Below are 19,604 nucleotides of genomic sequence, written 5' to 3'. Positions count from 1 at the left end.
GAGAAGGAAAGGAGAAGAGTGAGATGCCAGCGTAGAGACAGAAATAGAAAAATGGAAGCTGGATGCAATGGAGAATGAAGAGCAGATGAGAAAAGCAGAAACCAGAGATGATAAAAGGTAGAAAATTTTTTGAACTTTAGAATAAAGTAGTATTGTAGCTGTATTGATAAACATTTAAAAATAGAAAATGGAAATAAGGTAATCTTTTTATTGGGTGGTTCTGCACGGGTCTTCTTCCTCTTATGATTCTTTCTCTAGTATACTTTTCTGACTTTAGAGTTTAGAAATGGTTATTAGTAAATGAATATGACTATGAAAATATATATTTAATATAATACATATTTAATATGAATTGGATGAATGGATAAACTAAATTTTTATGAAATACAGATTAGATTGAGTGTATGGTTGATTGAAATATTGTAAGGTATTTTTTTATGTTTAAGGGGTAAATATATTGGCACACAGTATATATTTCAGATAATTATATTTATGAGTACAATGAAACATTTATTTTTACACATTACTACATCTCAATGGCCACAAATTTGGTCTTGGAGGATGAGATGTACAGTGTCAACATCTATGAGACAAACTTGGTTTTTTCTGTTACATAGAGCGTTATGGACCCCTGTTCGGTTACAAAAATTGGATAGCTCTAAGTCTAATAGATGTTGGCACTGTCATCACGAAGCAAGGACTTTAGATCATTTATTATTCTATTGTCCACATAAACCTTCTCAAATATATTATCTTAATATAATTGTTCTTTATACCTTTCATCTCCCTTAAATTACTTTGTAAAACTTCCTTTATTTTCTTAATTATTATAATTCTATAATCCCAAAACCCCCTCCCTATTCCCTCCCATAACCCCACCCTTTCTGTTTTGCAAAAACTTGAAGACATAAATTCAGACTAGCCCAACTACCCCTCCCCCAAGCATCCTATTACATCAGGTGATAATATTATAGAGATTAATCCATCCATACATTTTCTTTTAACACTATAAATGATAAAAAATAATTAGTATTCATTCTTATTTTCATAGAATTATACTTTAAACTATTTCCATAACCATGTGTAAAAATAAATGTTTCATTGTACTCATAAATATAATTATCTGAAATATATACCTTGTATCAATATATTTACCCCTTAAACATAAAAAAATACCTTACAATATTTCAATCAACCACACACTCAATCTAATCTGTATTTCATAAAAATTTAGTTTATCCATTCATCCAATTCATATTAAATATGTTTTATATTAAATATATATTTTCATAATCATATTCATTTACTAATAACCATTTCTAAACTCTAAAGTCAGAAAAGTATACCAAAGAATCATAAGAGGAAGAAGACCTATGCAAAACCACCAGGGGCAGTCCACCTAGTTCATTCCAAATCTAAACAATTTACATGTATTCCACAGAAGTGTCTCAAAAGATGGCCAAGGTAAAATACAAATTCAGGTGGATATGTAATATCAGCAAACTTCTGCAAGTCTAATAAGCACATCCCACAAGCAGAGACATGCAGAATTCCCGCGACTCAGCCAGAGCCGCAAATTAACTAGCATTGTTTCCCCACCATTCACCTCCAAAGATCTGCAGACATAAAGAAACAAGCATACAACAAATCCATTTCTTCTTTCCTCACCACCCTGAATCCTCCTGCCTCTCACTGTATCAATTCCCTCCTCAAATCATAACCTGAGCAATCTGCTCAAGCTGTTCAGTTTCCTTTCTCAATCCATAAATGACATCAGGACTTCCAATTTAATCAGTATAGCGGCTTCTTTTCATACAGCTGGAGACGGACCAAATGACGTCAGGGGTCCATCCCATACAATGCCTGTTCCTTGCCAGAACATACAATAGTCACTAATGCAGGAAGCCCAGAAACTAAAAATAAGAAACCTCACTGGCATCTAAATTACAATATCTGACTCCCCGGTTGACCAGGGCAGCGTTTTCCATTTACTAAGTTGAAAATGGACCCCATGACATCAAGGGACCGCCCACATAGTGCCTGCTACATGTAGTTCTGTCCCTGGAACCAGAGAAATGTGTTGGGAGAGAGCCGGCACTGTATGTAGTGTGAGGAACATCTCTGGCGGCCCGCAGATATTTCCTGATCTTCTGTGGCACTGAATGCAGTGACGCGTGTCTATAGGAAACCAGTGTGTGATGCCTTCGGCTCCATGCGTCTTTTTCTGCTTTGGTCAACCCTGACAACGCAGATCGTGTTAGCGGCGTGACCATACATGTACGGGGGCCGACTGTGTGATTACAGGCAGGCGATGTATGATGGTTTCCTGCTGCTTGCCATGCTGTGGCGTACCAAGGGGGGGGCGTACCAAGGGGGGGCGGGGGGGGGGCGGTGCGCCCCGGGTGCCAGCCCTGAGGGGGTTCTCCCAGCCTTGCCGTTCAGCCCCCCCCCACCCCCGAAGGACCGCTCGCCCTACTGACCTTTCAGCACCACCTATGAAGCAGCCCGCAGCAGGATCGCGACGTCAGCAATCCCTGAGCTGCTTGGGCACTGCTTCCTGCACCGCGGTCCCGCCCCTCCTCTGACATCAGATTATGGACCATGGGATTTAGGGAGGGAAGGAACAGAAAGGGAGAGAAATTGGACACAAGGGATGGTATGGAGGAGGGATAGAGATGCTGGATAGGAGGGTAATTGGGAAAAGAAAGGGAGAGATGGTGGACTCTGGGGTGGTGGGGAAGGAGGGAGAGATGCCGGATGAAAGGGTAGTTAAGAAAAGGTGGATCTGAGGAGGGAGATGAAAAAAAGGAAAGATACCAGACTTCCTGGGGAGGGAAGGGAAATGGAAAGGGAGGACAGAGTTGGCAGGTGGATGGTTAGCATGCAGAAAGAAGAAAGAAGGAGACCCTGGCAAGCAAGTTATCGGAAGAAAACCAGAGCCTTGGACCAACAAGATTTGAAATATAACCAGACAACAAAAGGTAGAAAAATTAATTTTATTTTCTGTTTTGTGATTATAATATGTCAGATTTGAAATGTATATCCTGCCAGAGCTGGTGTTGGACTGCAAACGTGAGCTAAGATTTAACAGAGAGAGGAAAAGTCCTTTTTGTTTCTTTATTTTATTTACACCACAGCACCAGTGTGGTTAGGAGAAGCCAAAGGGGGTGAAAAAGCTATAAAACCTACCAGGAGTTTTGAAAAAAATCACCCAACTGGGCAGGAAAATCGAATTGAAAAACCAATTCAATAGGCTGAATTGAATCGAAATTTTTTTTCCTGAATCTGGCAGCATTAGTTTGCGCTACTGTCTTAGACTTTAGGACCTGGGATTGGGGAGAGATGGCATCCTCAGTACTTTATAATGCAAGTGAAACGAGGATTTGGTCAGACTTTTGAAGGATCTGCAGAAAAAAAATATTGTATAGGCCGGGGACATGAGACAGCAGGAAATGGGGACTTTTCTTCCTTCTATTTTTGTGAATGGAAAGGCTGAGGATGTCAGAGAGTTCAGTTAAAATATGTGCTTTATAAGAAAATATAATAATGTGTTTTATAAAGTTTATAGCATAGCTGGCCTACCCAGTGAGGTGTTCCTAGTGGTGGTGGTGACAGCGTGTCAATGTGTTGAGAGGAAGAGGTGGTCTGGGAAATTCTGCTGAGCAAACTCCGGGCCCATTTCCACCCCCCAGTTAGTCCACTCCACTCAACTGGTTCACACACTGAGTGGGTCTTTGGGTGTTGTTTTGGGATCTCTTCCAGTGGTTTATCAGTATCTCCTTCTGGTCCAAGGAAGGAAACTTTGTTATCCTTAGCATTGGACCTACAGAATATGTTTGTAACAGCGCTGCTTGTGTGGCATTAGGCTATGTAGTGATCGAAAGAAAAAAACAGACCTATGCACATTTTTGCACTATATGGTGGGTGTATGAGGAGATTCACATTTCCTGCACAGCTAAGTCCATGTGAAGTTATCTTGTGCTGTATTTGACATCTAGCAAGGTCTCTGTTTGAAAGGAAAGATCTAAACTTAAAAATGAAGTGGCCAGAAGTTATGGTAAAAGCAGATAGTGTAGCTGGTTTTAAGAAAGATTTGGACAAATTCCTGGAGGAAAAGTCCATAATCTGTTATTAAGACATGGGGGAAGTGTCTGCTTGACCTGGATCGGTAGCATGGAATGTTGCTACTCTTTGGGTTTTGACCAGGTATTAGTGTCCTGGATTGGCTACCATGAGAATGGGCTACTGGGCATGATGGACCATTGGTCTGACCCAGTTAGGCTATTCTTATGTTATGTTCTCATCTGTAGGGGCCTTTGTTTTCACTTTTTATTTTAATGTATTTTTTTTCTGGGAACTTATCAATGTATTTTTTATAATGAAAGAGAATTAATGTGTGTGGGATGAGGGGATAGCTAATTTCTTCAGCTAAATAATTCAATCCACCTCAAACAGACATAGGAGAACTCACGCACCATTCACATACCCTCCAACCAAAAACGTCAAAAGAAAAAAACTGTTCGACAACCTCCTAGCCATTCCAGCTGCAACACTCGACCCCCAACTCTACAACCTATTGACCTCGACCACAAACTACAAAACCTTCAAAAAAGAAATAAAAACCCTTCTATTCAAAAAACACATAAAAACAAACTAACACAATCAGAACTGTCCCAAGCATCACCTGCAACTACTCCATATGTACTTCTGATGTCATGACAATTCAGACATAATTTATGTTATGTTATGTTTGGAATATAAGAAAATTTTCACTGCCTGTTTCTATTCTGACCATTTATTCCGTTTCATGGTCATTACAAAAAATATTTTTTTTACATGGGGGGATGTCAAAAAATGATGGGCCCCGGGTGCCACATACCCTAGGTACGCCACTGGTAACGTGCATTGACAGGAGCCGGTTTTAAAGGCGTTCTACTCAGGCCAGGCTAGTTCGGCCCCGGTTGAAGGTGATAGCACTGAGCAATCAGTGGGAGTGTACTGCGAGTTTTCTCTGCTCCTTTGCTTAGGCTGCCACAGAAGACGCGCATATAGGAGAGTTGTCAGTGTCTGGAGTCAGCACCATCGCCAGCGTCTCTGTTTCATGCTTTATGAGGGTGCCTTGTGGTGAGTGCTATTTAAATTCTGTGTAGTGGTTTGTTTGCAGCTGAGATCAAGAAAGAATCCCAAGAAACCAATAGTGACCACCTCAGACCACCATGATGAGCATCCTTCACCAGATCAGAGGTGGAGCGGAATCATCAGAACCAGAATATCTTATGACTTCATCATAGAATCCTCAGATGTCAGCACATTCCTGAACACCTCAGTTACATCAGCAAGTATATTTTATAGTTTAGAATTGTATCCTATTTAAAATGTTTCTGATTACAAACAGTTCCAAATCAGTTAAAGTCATTTGTCATGGCCATCTTTGATATTAAAATAAATATTAATATATATATTTGACTATTTATTTATATATTCCTGAATTCCTTATATTTCAAGAATAGTTTTTGTTCTTATCAATATATTAATTTTCAGATCATAGGTGTTTCTTGAGAAGATAAGAACTCCTTTAGTTTATCTGGATCTTCAAACAGATGAGATTTATCTTATAAGTAATTCTCATCTGTGCTAGATAGTACAAACCATATTTTGCTCCCAGTTCTTTTAATGGCTTTCTAAGCTGTAAAAATTTCTGTCTTATTTGAACAGATTCTTTGGCCAGATCTGGAGTGAAGAACAATTTACAATCTTTATATAAAATATATTTTGCTTCTCTGGCCGCTTTTAAAATATCCAGAACATGTTGGAATCTCATTACTCTGAATATTACTGTTCTTGGCTTACTTTGATTATGTGATGTTTTCGCTCCAATTCTATGTGTTTTTTCAATTTCTAAAGGTGTTGTTAATTTGAGTGGAAGAATTCTTGGTATAATTTCTTCTAGAAAAGAAATCATGTTTTTCCCTTCAAAACCTTCTTTTAAACCTGTTTCCTGGAGCGATTTTCAAGATCCGTCAGCTTCTTTTTCATTTCTGGTAATATCCTATGATCCTCTTTATTTTCTTGTTGTATATGTTCTATCTTTTCCATCCTATTTTCCATTTTGTCAATCCTATTGGTTATTATATCTAATTTGCTGTTCATGTTGTTCATTTCTTTCTTCATCCCCATCAAAGATAAGTTGATATTTTCCAATTTTTCCATAACATCTATAATATCTAAAGTATCCATAGGTAATGAACTTCCACTAGGTGTCTGTGGATCATCCTTTAGTCTTTTGTTCTTTCCCAAAGATTTTGCTGGAACTTCTTGTATCTTTTGTTTGTTAGAAGACATATTTATAAATATTTACAAATAAAATAAAAATTATATCTCTAAAGTTCTATATTTAATGCTCAGAGGAGTGAGCTCAGCTATCAGCCAGCCATCCACTCAGCCTCCAAGTTCCGGAATCCTCTTGATCCTTTTTTGAAAATTGGCGTGACGTTCGCTATCTTCCAGTTGTCCAGTATCTGTCCAGTTCTAATTGACAGGTTGGCAAGTTTTTGCAATAGTTCTCCGATTTCAACCTTCAGTTCTTTTAAGACTCTTGGGTGAATTCCATCTGGTCCAGGGGATTTGTCACTTTTAAGTTTGTCGATCTGGTAGCATATCTGATTCAAGTCCACTTCTACTGTGGTGAGGCTATCCTCTATTACTCCTTTGAACACTTTCACTGTTTCTGGTATTGTTGTGGTGTCCTCCTTCGTAAAGACAGACGCAAAGAAGGAATTTAGTCTGTCTGCAATTTGTTTGTCTTCCTTGATGTACCCTTTTCTTCCCTGGTCGTCTAGCAGTCCCACCGCCTCTTTTGCGGGTTTTTTCCCTTTTACATATCTAAAGAAGGGCTTGGTCTACATTAACTTGTGGTGTGCCTCAAGGCTCAACATTGTCTGCTGTACTATTCAATATCTATTTACTACCTCTTTGTAAAGAGTTGTGAAAACTTGAGGTCAGTTTTCGTCTATATGCCAATGACATTCAAAGTTTTTGGTTCCTGTGAATAACTCAATTGATGCTTTGAAGGACCTCAATAATTATTTTTAGGTTATTAAGGACTGGATGCATCAGAATCAGATGAAATTGAATGTGGCAAAAACGGAAGTTCTGTGTGTTGGTTGGTAGAGACTTCAGAGATAATGTTAGATGATGCTGTGATTCCTGTGCTGTATCAGTGCAAATATGTAGGGGTAGTATTGGCTTCAATGCTATCTTTTAAGCCCCAGGTGAAGTATGTGGCATCTCATGCATTTTTCAAAGTTTGCTTACTATGTACTGTTTCCCCAAAAATAAGCCCTAGCTTGAAGAGCAATTAAGCACATCTCCTTCCTTCTGTCAAAGCTGCTCTCCCTGCCCTGAGCCACAGATCTCCCTGAATCCTGCTAGCTCAAATGATTGATTGGTAGGGAGAGCAGCAGAGGGAAGTATTCCCCCCTCACACTGATACCTCCCCTCATCTGCCACTGCTTCCCCTCATCTGCCACATTCCCTATACAACAGGGGTGCCCACACTTTTTGGGCTTGTGAGCTACTTTTAAAATGACCAAGTCAAAATGATCTACCAACAATAAAATTTAAAAAAACACAAAGCACACTGTATGCAGAGAAAATTTTAATTAATTATATTCCGGGGCTTTTCAAAGAGGTCAAGGCAGATGACTTTATGCAATGTCACCTCAGTAACAACTATACACAAATAGACAAATATACCCCCTCCCTTTTTACTAAACCACGATAGCGGTTTTTAATGCAGGGAGCTGCGCTGAATGCCCTGCACTGCTCTCGATGCTCATAGGCTCCCTGCCCTAAAAAAGGCTATTGCAGTTTAGTGAAAGGGGGCCATAGTGCAAAATATAGATAGCAGATATAAATTCTCAAAATGGACACATTTTGATCACTAAATTGAAAATAAAATCATTTTTCCTACTTTTGTTGTCTGGTGATTTCACAAGTCTCTGGTTCCACTTTCTTCTGACTGTGCATCCAATATTTCTTCCCTTCTTTTAGCCTCCTGTATGCTTCCTCTCCAGACCTTATTCCCTCCCCAACTTTTTATTTCTTTCTCCCTGCTCTCCTTCTTTCTTTCTGTCTTTCTCTCTCCATGCCCCCTTTCTTTCTTTCTTTCTTTCTTTCTGTCTTTCTCTTTCCATATCCCCTTTCTTTGTCTTTCTCTCTCCTTACCCCCTTTCTTTCTGTTTCTCTTCTTTCTGTCTCCCTGCTCCCTCCTTTCTTTGTGTCTCCCTGCCTGCCCCCTTTCTTTCTTTGTCTTTCTTTCTCCCTGCCCCCCCCACAAGCCACCACTGCTGCAATCGGGGAACAAGCCCCCAAGCCACTGCCACTGAGTTCTACTCTCCCTGCCTCCCGATGCCATAAAGATGATGCAGGAGCGCTGGGCCAAGCAGCCTTCACCATCCGACATCAATTCTAAAGTCAGAGAGGAAGTTCCGGACCAGCTAGGCAGCGATTGGCTGGCCTGGAACTTCCTCTCCGACATCAGAATTGACGTTGGGTGGGGAAGGCTGCTCGGCCCAGTGCTTCTGTGTCCTCTTTATGGTGTGGAAGCAGGTAGAATGCAATGGCAACTCTGCTTCTTCGACTCACATTGCCTTCGCGTTCTACCTGCTTCTACACCGTAAAGAGGACACAGAAGAGCTGTGCCGATCAGCCTTCCCCATCCTTACCACTTCTGCAGGATATAGTTACTCTTGGTGTTCAATGTGATAGTACTCTGAATTTTAAATTACAGATAAGTCATATTGTAAAATTTGTTTATATTATTTATACATATTGCAACAAATGAAGTCTATACTGACCAAAGATAACCTGTTAAAATTAGAGCACATTTTTATTACTAGCAGTTTAGATTATTGTAACTGTCTCTTGATTGTCTCTAGCAGAACTAGCTTATAACGATTACAGCTAGTACAAAATATAGCTATATAGCCAAAAAAATTCAGAGCATATCACTCCAATTTTGTATAAATTACATTTGTTGCCAGTTTCAAAGCATACTGATTTATAATACTGTGTCTAGTATACAAAGCATTATATAAAGGCTGTCCTGTATATCTTTCTTGAAAATTATTCAAGTATTTTCCTTTGTGAGTATTGTGTTCCTCACAAAATGGACTTATTATATTAACTGGCCTTGATGTCACCAAATTCATATCAACCAGGAAGTGAGCTTTTTCATATGCAGGACCTTTTCAATGGAATTCCTGGTTGGAAAGCTTTCATGAAGTTTCTTATTATTTTGTTTTTGAAACATCATCAAGATATTAATGTCCCAATATTATAATTTAATGGAGGGCTTACATGGGGTACATGTTATGTAAAGAATATTTGAAAATTCAGGAGGAGCATATTGTGTTTGTAAGAAGTAGGTATGCATCATATATTAAGTATGTAATAAGGTCTAGATACTCAAAATAGCATTGATTTTCTAGGTGCTGGTAGACACCTATATCTCCATTAAAACACCATCCAAATGGCATTTTTAACCAAGATTTGAGGCTCATAGTGATACCTAGAAAATTGGCACTGGAATCGCACCTACATAGGTGCTTTAGGCAGCTGAATGCCAAAGTAGGTATGGCCAATACCAGAAATATTCTAGCAATTCTTAAAGTGAACCCAAGACAGATCAACCAAAATACCAAAATTTCCAGTGATGTGAAGTATACTATTTAATGGGGTGTCAGAAAGACCTTTTGAAGTAAACGATACCTCAAAAAATTCTTAAGATCTTCATTCATCCCCTATGGCTTTGTAAGTAGTCAATTAGATAATTAATCACTCATAATAAATTATATAAAAAAGGTGATAACTTAGCTTTTTTTCATTTTTTTCTTTTTCTATTAATTATATTGCATAGCTTTCTCTAGCGGTCAGCATAAATCGCTCCCCTGACGATGCGTTTCGCCTATCTTTGTCAAGGCATGGGGTCTAGGGAAAACACAAAAAAATCATGCAATTAAAATCTAAGAATATTGTTCTCTAAAACAGACAATCTCTCCAAGACATACCTGAATCATTAAATGCTCCTAACTATTATGTTCAGCGGCTTCTGAGTAATGGCCGCCGCGTTATTCCACTCACTGAAATAGTGTCATCCCCAGACGTCATATCCGGGGATCAATAACTAAGGTCAACTTGAGCTAACCAGTCAGCTGATTCATTTAACCCCTCCGGGGCCATGGAGTTCAACATGAACATCCATCGAAGTTCTTTTAAATTGAGAATTTTCTCTACGTTGCCTCCCTCCCACCCTACTGTAATACTGTCCAACACTCTCCACTTCAGATCTTTCAGTGTGTGACCACATAGTTTCCAATGATGTACTAGAGGAGAGGTTTCTTTACGGGTATGAACCCGAGATTTATGTTCAGTCAATCTGATTTTAATAGGTCTGGAAGTACGACCGATGTATAGTTTGGGACATGGACATTGTATACAATAAATAACTTGGCTAGAATTACAATTTGTAAGGGCTCTAGAATAATAGGGAACCCCTGTAATAGGATGAACCCACATTTCACATTTCACATTTCATTCTTGCTTGAAGAACACGCGTCGCCTGATTTTTTGTTTTTCTGTAGAGCTAAGAAGTCGGCTTTTCTAATGCTCTTCGGTTTTATAGCCTTGCCTTCCTGCTCACATGTATATTTTCTTTCTAATTTTGTGTCCATTTTACAGATATGAGCGAATGAATTCGGAACTGGGACATTATAAAAAATTTTATGAAACTTGGGGCCCATTAGTGAATTTTGTAAAAACTGATCACTAGTGTAAGCCTTTAATTTCTAAAGGAGTTTCACACACATCCAAGGAGGGTGGGAGGTAGGGAAGGGGGTGAAATGTACTTATATTATTATTTGTTAGATATAAGTGCTGTTTCATTATACCAATTGTTTGTATATTCTATTGAACTTTGTATTTGTTTTTAAAATTAATAAAGAAATAATTTAAAAAAAAAATTTGTTTCTTTCTTTTAGTATTGTTCTTTTGGTTAAAAAAAAATCTAAGACTGAGTTTTTGTTTCTCTCACAGACGGTGAGGCCTCTTTACACTACACTGCCTCAGCCTCAGATTAAATTTTGGTTGCGGTGGTTTCCTCATCAATGTCCTGTTGTTTGGGGGAATCTTCACTTTTTGAACTATGTCGCAAGTCAATATGATATTGAGTTTATTTGTACTGACTTTCCTGCGACCATCTATGGATGAGACGTGCACGCCTCCTAAGTACTAGTGTCTTTCATTGAGCACCGATATCGAAGCCGATTTTGATGGTGTTGATGTCTATGCACTGTTGTCCATGCACCAATGTACAATGTACAATGTAGGTGTGGGAAGGGAGTGGGGGTGGGTGGGGGGAGAGGAGGAGGGGAGAAGGATGGGGGTGGGGCAGGGGTAGGGGGTGGGGTGGGGGGAAGTGAGGGTGCGGGGGGTGGGGGAGGGAGGGAAAGAGGGAAGGGTGGGTGGGGTGGGTGTGGGGAGAGGGGTAGGAGGAGGGGAGAGGAAGGAAGGGAAGGGGAGGGAAGGAGGGGAGAAAAGGAAGGGGAAGAAAAGGAAGGAGGGGGAAGAGGAAGAGGGGGAAAAGGAAGAAAAGAGTATGAAAAAAGTAAGAAAAAAATAAGATAATAAAAAAGGGGGTTTGAAAGGACATCTAAAAACCCATATATAACCATACAAATCATATAAATCATATGAATAAAGTGACAGCCATACTAAAATGTTAAAACTAATAAAAATTGGTGAACCAAAAACTGATAAGTAAAAGACTCCCTCACTGGGTAATGCATTATAAAACATATATACTGAAACTAGCAGTTTTATTAAAATGTGGAGTCAAATGCATGATAAAACAAGCGATCTAATTAAAAACATCAAGGCAACCTGTAAAAATGCTTTAAAAACTAACAAAAACATAACCGCCAAGTTACCAACGGTCTAGAAACGAATCCGAACTAAGATGATAAAATTTAAAAAACTTGCAAAAAACAAAGTAAATCCAAGCGTACTAAGTATATATTTGAATCTTCCTATCTATAATAAAGAATCTAACCCAACAACCACCGAAGCGGCATAAATAAAAAGGCCCAGCCGGCCGGAAAGACGCTAAAAATAATATTGAACTCTAGCGATTGTGAAAATAGGAGTGAACGGCGATGAGACCAAAAACCCACTTGCTAAACATATGAAAAATATTTTAAAAGCATTACTTACATCTCATGTATTTCAGCTGTTGCCAACTAGTGCCCATTGCGGTTCCTTTGATCTGTTGAAAATTTTTTTTCTGGAAACAAAAGTAGTTATTCATTAAGAAAAGCATAACCAATAGGTCGTATAAAAGCTCTATGCGTCGGCGGCGTAAGACGTCCAGGGAAATGTGTCGATAATGGAAAGATGTCCAAGTCATTCGATTATCGGCATGAAAGAGTCCAACATAAACACGTCCACATGCGCTATACCGAAACATCCAAGTTTACCTACTAAAATGTCATTCATCCAAACAAGACGTACAACTATTTTCGACGCAATCTGCTGGACGACTTGCTAGTCGTATAGCGCTCTTTATCTATTAGTTGTCCTGGCACATGTCCTACTGATGTCACACGTCCTGCTTGCCCATATATAAACCACCACGTGGAAGTGCGACCCTTGTGGATGTACTAGGCATTGTGTGAGGAGTTAGGAGATAGTTAGGAATTAGTTGGTGGAGAGGTTAGATAGATCGATTACTGAGTGGGATTGAGTGTTTGGAGAGTGATTCTGTGAGTCTGTGTGTGAGAGCAAGTGAGAGAGAATGTAAGTATGACAGATAGGAGAGACAGTGTGAGAGCTTGTGTGAGCGCGTGCGGGTGTGATGGTGGAAAGAAGGGAACCTAATTACTCCCTAGGGGAGACCGAGTCCCTGGTGGAGCTGTGCCTCCAATATGAGGCCAGGATGTTTGGCCACAATGGCAGAAGACCACCCCGCAATGTTGCCATGAGGGCCTGGTCAAGAACACCTATCACTATGTAGCCAGTGTGTCCTAGACTCTAAACCTGTTACCTATTGCTCCCACCCCTATCTTTCAAGGAACAGTTTGTTTATTGTGTGTTCTATAAAAAAAAAATAAAAAAAAAGAATTAAAAAAAAAAAAAAAATATATATATATATATATATATATAAAGGAAGCATAGATAGATAGATAAAGAAGGATAACAATATCTTGGCAGGCAGAAGCTTCATTTCTGGATATGTCCCTACCTCATCAGAATATACGTGACAGATGTGATGTGCTCAGTGCCCTCATAACGCTGCATATGTTTGAAAAGGACTGTCACCTGACCCTATTCTCCACGATATCTTTCTTCCAGGCGTTATGGTGTGTACCGGGACCCTGAGGCGCAGGTGGCGCAGGGTCCACCAGGACAATCCAGCCCTCATCCAGCGAACCAGATACCGCCTCAGAGCTGGACGTAAGTGGCAGCCCCCCCCCCCCAACACAGTCAGTAGCACAGGTATGGCAGCTGCCATGTAAGACATACCAGAAACCCTGAAACGTGTAGGTGACTATCAGATGATAAAAAGCTATAATGGAGGAATGGGAGGTAATTGTCAGATCAATGAATATCTCTGCAGTTGATATCGGCGCTGGTAGCATACTGAGTGCTCATTCTCTCAACCCCTTCTCTGCAATGAACTGCATTGTCAAGGAGGCATAACTGAACAAGGAATATACGGCTCAGAAGCTGCCGGCCACATGTTGGTCTGGAGGTCACCTTCATAGCTCCAGACCAATGTCAGGTTTGTTGTTGTGGAGGCATATATCCCTTGTTCAGTTATGCCTCCTTGACAATGCAGTTCATTGCAGAGAAAGGGTTCAGAGAGACACTATCTGATTCTAAGCATAATGTGTGATTCATAGTTGCACCTGTCACCCTCTATCCTATGTCATATCATGTCTGCTACCTCTCAAAGCTCACCTTCTTGTGAATGTGCTCTTCCTTGGCAGCTCTTCTGGTATGCAACCTATTGTCACCCAAAATGTGGGTGATGAGATACCGGTCAGTCCACTGTGTCAACAAATACATCAAGGCCATTCAGTGTCACCTGCATATGCTGGCCACCTTTTGTTTAGAATTCATTGTTCAACAAATGACCCTAGTGATCATCTGATACCTATCACCCAAGGAAATGATACACCGGCAGACATGATCTGGAGCTCCTTTCAAGATTTAGAGTGGAACAATTACAACAGACTATATAACAAATACTCTAAATACTATTGCGTTCTGGACTCATGCCACCCAGAAATCATGAAAGTGGCACCTTTAGTATTTAAACTATCGTTGATGCAATATTTGGCTCATAATCTAAAAACTGGGAAGTTCCTCTCTAATAATGGTCACATAATAATAACCCCAAATCTAAAAAACCGAAAAGAATCTTCAGCTATAATATTCAACTACAGACCAGTAGCATCCATTCCGTTTATTGTAAAAATTATGGAGGGATTGGTACACACCCAACTGATGGATTATCTGGATCAGTTCTCTCTCCTACATGAAACTCAATCCGGTTTTAGACCGTTATTCAGTACTGAGACAGTAATTGCGGCTATTTTAGACAATCTGCGCCTACTGTTTAGTAAGGGCCTTAATGCCCTGATTATGCAATTCGATATGAGTTCTGCCTTTGATCTAGTAGACCACGGGAAACTGCTGCAATGCCTAGACACCATTGGTATCAGGGACGAAGTGCTGAATTGGTTCCGTGGCTTCCTTATGTCCTGCACTTATCAAGTATGTTTTAATTATGAACTTTCAGATACCTAGAGCAATCCATCCGGTGTGCCACAAGGGTCTCCGCTATCTCCATTGCTCTTCAACATCTACATGTCCTCACTAGGCACGCAGCTAACCCAGTTGGGGATAAAACTATTTAGTTATGCAGATGATTTTACGATCATCATCCCATTTGTTAATTCTATCTCTGAAACTATTCCTAAAGCTTCAGAAGCCATAAACATGATGGAGCACTGGATGACAACCTTTAGGCTCAAACTTAATTCAGAAAAGACAACTTTCTTCATTGCTTCGCCACATCCACTTGACACCAAATCACCACTATGTATCAATAATCTTAATTACCCTATCCAACCTACCATAAAGATACTAGGTGTAACTTTGGATCAGTGCCTAACCATGAGAGACCAGGTGGACTCCTTGATCAGAAAGGGATTTTTCACTCTCTGGAAACTCAGATCCATTAAAGCTTATTTCGATACAGCGGCATTCAGAACCCTAGTCCAATCCCTCGTACTGAGTCTACTTGACTACTGTAACATCACCTATTTAGCAATTTCCCAAAAGAACATGCAGCGTTTACAATTGATGCAAAATGCAGCGGTCATACTGATCTTTGGGCTGAGGAAGTTTGACCACGTGACACCCTACTACCGGCAGCTGCATTGGCTGTCAATGGAGGCGCGTGTAAAGTTTAAATTTGCCTGCTTCTGCTTCAAAGCACTACACGGACTTGCCCCTAAATATATAACTGACCTTTTCGTCTTCTCAGCCAACAGACACAAGAGAAGCTCACATTCCAACTTCATTTCCCCCCCCAGTGAGAGGTTGTAAACTGAAAAAACACCATGAACATCTTCTCTCGCACCAAGCAGCATCATGGGATAAAGACCTAGAACAATTGCTTTCGCTCACTACTTATGAGGAATTTAGGAAATGTCTGAAAACACACCTAAACCTAAAGTATCTAGACAACTGATCCTCTCTTCGCTCTCCCCTCTATAGTGATTAACTTGTTCTATTGATCACTCTCTCCTCAAAAATGGATTTCCTGTCCTATTAACCCTCTTTCTTCCTCCCCTCTTAAAGTCAATCAATTTGTACCTTTGCTTAATCTTTGTAAACTGCATAGAACTTCACGGTATTGCGGTATATAAGCTGTTATTATTATTATTATTATACCGGTGTAACTGTACACAGAAAGTAGTTCACACACTGGCCTGACCTGTCTCCCACTTAGTCTCACTGGATTGGGTGGGGGGGTTGATAGGTAATTGTGTATGTAGTATGCAACCAATGCAAGCTATGGTAACCCTAACTTCATATTCTTACTGCATACAGGTCGCGCACAGCATGCTGCTGAGGGCATAGCCCAGGAGGTGGTGCAGCACATGTGCCTACAGGCAGCCAGGGAAGCAGTGGCAGAGGCAGAGGCAGAACAGGAGGTGGAAGGCTACTCTGCCTCTGAGGAAAGTCTGCCACCTGAGGATGTCGTGAAGGTGTCAGATATGGAGGACGAGGCCCAGGTGGTAGAGGCGGAGGTGGAGGAACAGGTAGTGGCAGAGGTGGACCAGCAGCATGTGGTTGAGGAGCAGGGAGCATGGGAGGTCCCTGATGAATATGCAGACATTCCCCCTCTTGAAGGGGATGAGGAGGTGGTTGTAGAGGCAGCAGCCCCGGCCACACACCATGATGTGCAGCCAGCAGCCCCAATAGTTGCCTCCCCTCCTGAGGCATATGGAGAGCTGCTGAACATTGTGGGCCAAATGCGCAGTGAACTGCAAGAGGGGAGGTGCAAAACAATGCAACCCTGAAGGAGATAGTCAGCCTTCTGCAGCAGCTGGTTGGCATATTTCAGGAGCCAGTATAGGAGGTGAAGGGGCTAAACCAAAGGCCAAGCTGCCAATGGGCCATTGAGGCCCCAATCATGTTACCAATAGTGTCCCTGACAGCTCACAAGTAGCTGCCAGAAAGCCAATGACTGAAAGGACATCACACGGCCTCTCCTTCACATATTCAGGAGACTTTACCTACTGTATTTCATTGGGACATACTTGGATGTTAACTTATTTGATGGTACTGGCTGTCGTGTACAATGCTGTCACCAAATTCCCTGCCAATGATTGCAAGTGTTGAGATGTGATGTACAGATGCAAACTGTACAGTGATGGTTAAGGTGTGCAATAGTTGCACTAAAGGTGTGTTCCAATCCCATGGCTAGGGTAGGAAGACATGCATATGGTGGGACAGTGTTATACGCAATAAAGGTATTCACAGGTATCCAGTAAAATGAAAAGACCCTACTATCAGATGGGATGTGGTGAGGAGGCCATAAAGATTGACACTGCAAAGGTGGGAATGCTAGGCTGCATTTCTGAGGTCACAAATAGCTTCTATAACCTATGGGCCAATGGATGATGATGTAACCAGGCCAGGGGTACAGGGAGCACCATTGAGATTAGAAGCTACAACCCCTGGACAGCCCTCACAGATATTTTCTGACCCTTACAAATGAGGCTCAGAACTGCTCGCTTACTTTGCACAGGTTGGAGCAGTGTTAGGAATGTTGGGGCAATTGGACAGGCATGTGCCATGTTGTTACCATAAATATGATATTGTATGTCCTAATAATGCGTATATATTTGTATGGCGAATGTTCTATGACAGTCTTTTGTGACCAGGTGTTCTACCATTCATGTCAAAGGTGTATGCATTTATATTTGAATCCTGACTACAAAAACAGACCATAATAAATACCAGATATCTACCTCTAAACTGGGTGTCATGTGTGATCCCTTGATATCAGGTCACTGCCCTGCACCTAACAAAAGGGCAGGCAGGCAGCCAACTGAAAATGGGAACGTGGCCATCTTATAAGTAAGATCTGGATGAGACCAGGACCATGTGACATGCAGGACCTGAGACAGAGGTTGTGTTAGTAACAGTTCAAGAAAAAGGGGAGAGATATAGACTTGTGAGTTCCATGATTTGCAATGAATGTAACACCTGACTGTCGGAATAGCTCCCCCTCTTTCTAGAGGCCTCCGCTAACCCTCGACTGAAGGGATATATTATGATTGAGGACTCATGTAAAAGAGAACTGGTGACTGCTGTGCAATGTTGCCGGTCATATGCAATCAATTAGATCCCATAAGAGCTACACATGTGCGAGGTGAAGTACTAGGAAGCAGACCAGTGTTAACTGAGAGAGTATTTCCCCCCCCCCCCATGACATCAAAAAGCTGTAACAGCTGAGCCACCAACAAGGCCACACATACACCTGTGGCCTGGATCAAGGGTGTGTATGGAAGGAATCCCAGGGGAGGGTGAGGGGAGGGGGGGTAAGGTGAAGCAATCATTGGAGGAAGGAGGTGACATGTGGTATAAGGAGCCTCCCCAGGCACAGATGGAGGATGGGAGAGTGAAGAGGTGTGTTCCAGGAAGCTCACCCACCCTTACCCTGTTATGGCCCCTATACAGATTGCTCCCCCACCCACCCCTGTTCTTCTAAATGCTGTTTCAAACAGGCCTTCCAGAGAGTAACCAGCAACGTGAGGCCCAGACATTTCTATAAGCATGTAAGACATCATAGATGAAGCAGGAATACTTGCTTACCTGAATACAGCCACAGGCTTCATAAAGGCAGACCATGTAATCTGTAACATCCAGCAAACGGGTTAGGATTGCATCAGTAGAGAGGACGGTGTCTCCAAACAGATAGTAGATGGACGTTTGTGCTGATGTAGACGTATCCCGGCCCCCTGGATTTAAACATACCAATAAATGTGGCCTAGACGTCTTTCGGATTTGTCCATAACTGACCAGATGGACGTATTACGTGAAGTCGTCCAGCTGATGGCTTGTTGGACATGCTTAATTTGCAATAAATACGTCTAACCTCATATTATCAAAAGTGTGGGTACTTTGACACCAAACCGGTCAAAGCTCTGTCCCGAAAGCCTAACTTCTCCCAGTCTGAGACCGAAATGCTGGTGCAGGAGGTGCACACACACCACCAGCAGCTCTTCTCACCCCAAGGAGAAAGACTCAGGACATACTCAAAGAGCAAAGTCTGGACAGCAACAGCTCAGTGCCTGAATGCAGTCCACTGCCATAAGCGAGATGTGGAGGACTGCAAGAAGAAATGGAGAGCCATCAAATGGAGGTCCGAGCTAAGGTGGGCAACCGGCCTCCAGATGGTGACATGGCAGACCTCAGCCCTATGGAGCAGCTGGTGCTCACCTTTGTGTCAGCAACCTCCACCTATGGTGTGGGCACATAGGACATATCAGCTGCTGCACTTGCACAGCCTTCTGGTATGTACTTGTCTGAATCCCCAGTCAAACAGCTATGTCCCATATTCTGAGAGACCTCTCTTTCATCCTCCTTCTACTCCTCTAATGGGGTAGTGAGTACACCTGCTCTTCAAACCTTTACATAACACCTGTTTGGTACTGCTCCATGTGCCGATGGCAGAGCATGGAATTAGATTCCTACACCCTTATACTGACAATTTGGAACATTTGCTATGATCAGCAGGTGTGCTCAAGTAAGGTGTCTGCACATAAACTGCTTTCATCCCCTTCATAATGTCACCAGCACACCGCCCTATGGTAGCTGTGTATGTAATCACACACCTTTGGGATGCATGTTACCTGTGGTATGCTGTGACATCCATATGTGCTTTTTCCCTATGTAGATACCAGCTCTGACGAGGATGAGGCCAGATGCAGTGCCATCAACACACTGACTGTGCAGGGAAAGCA

Source organism: Geotrypetes seraphini, chromosome 6 (genome assembly GCF_902459505.1).
Source record: "Geotrypetes seraphini chromosome 6, aGeoSer1.1, whole genome shotgun sequence".
NCBI lineage: Eukaryota > Metazoa > Chordata > Amphibia > Gymnophiona > Dermophiidae > Geotrypetes > Geotrypetes seraphini.
The sequence above is the reverse complement of the archived record's forward strand: the minus strand, read 5'-3'. Positions refer to the sequence as shown.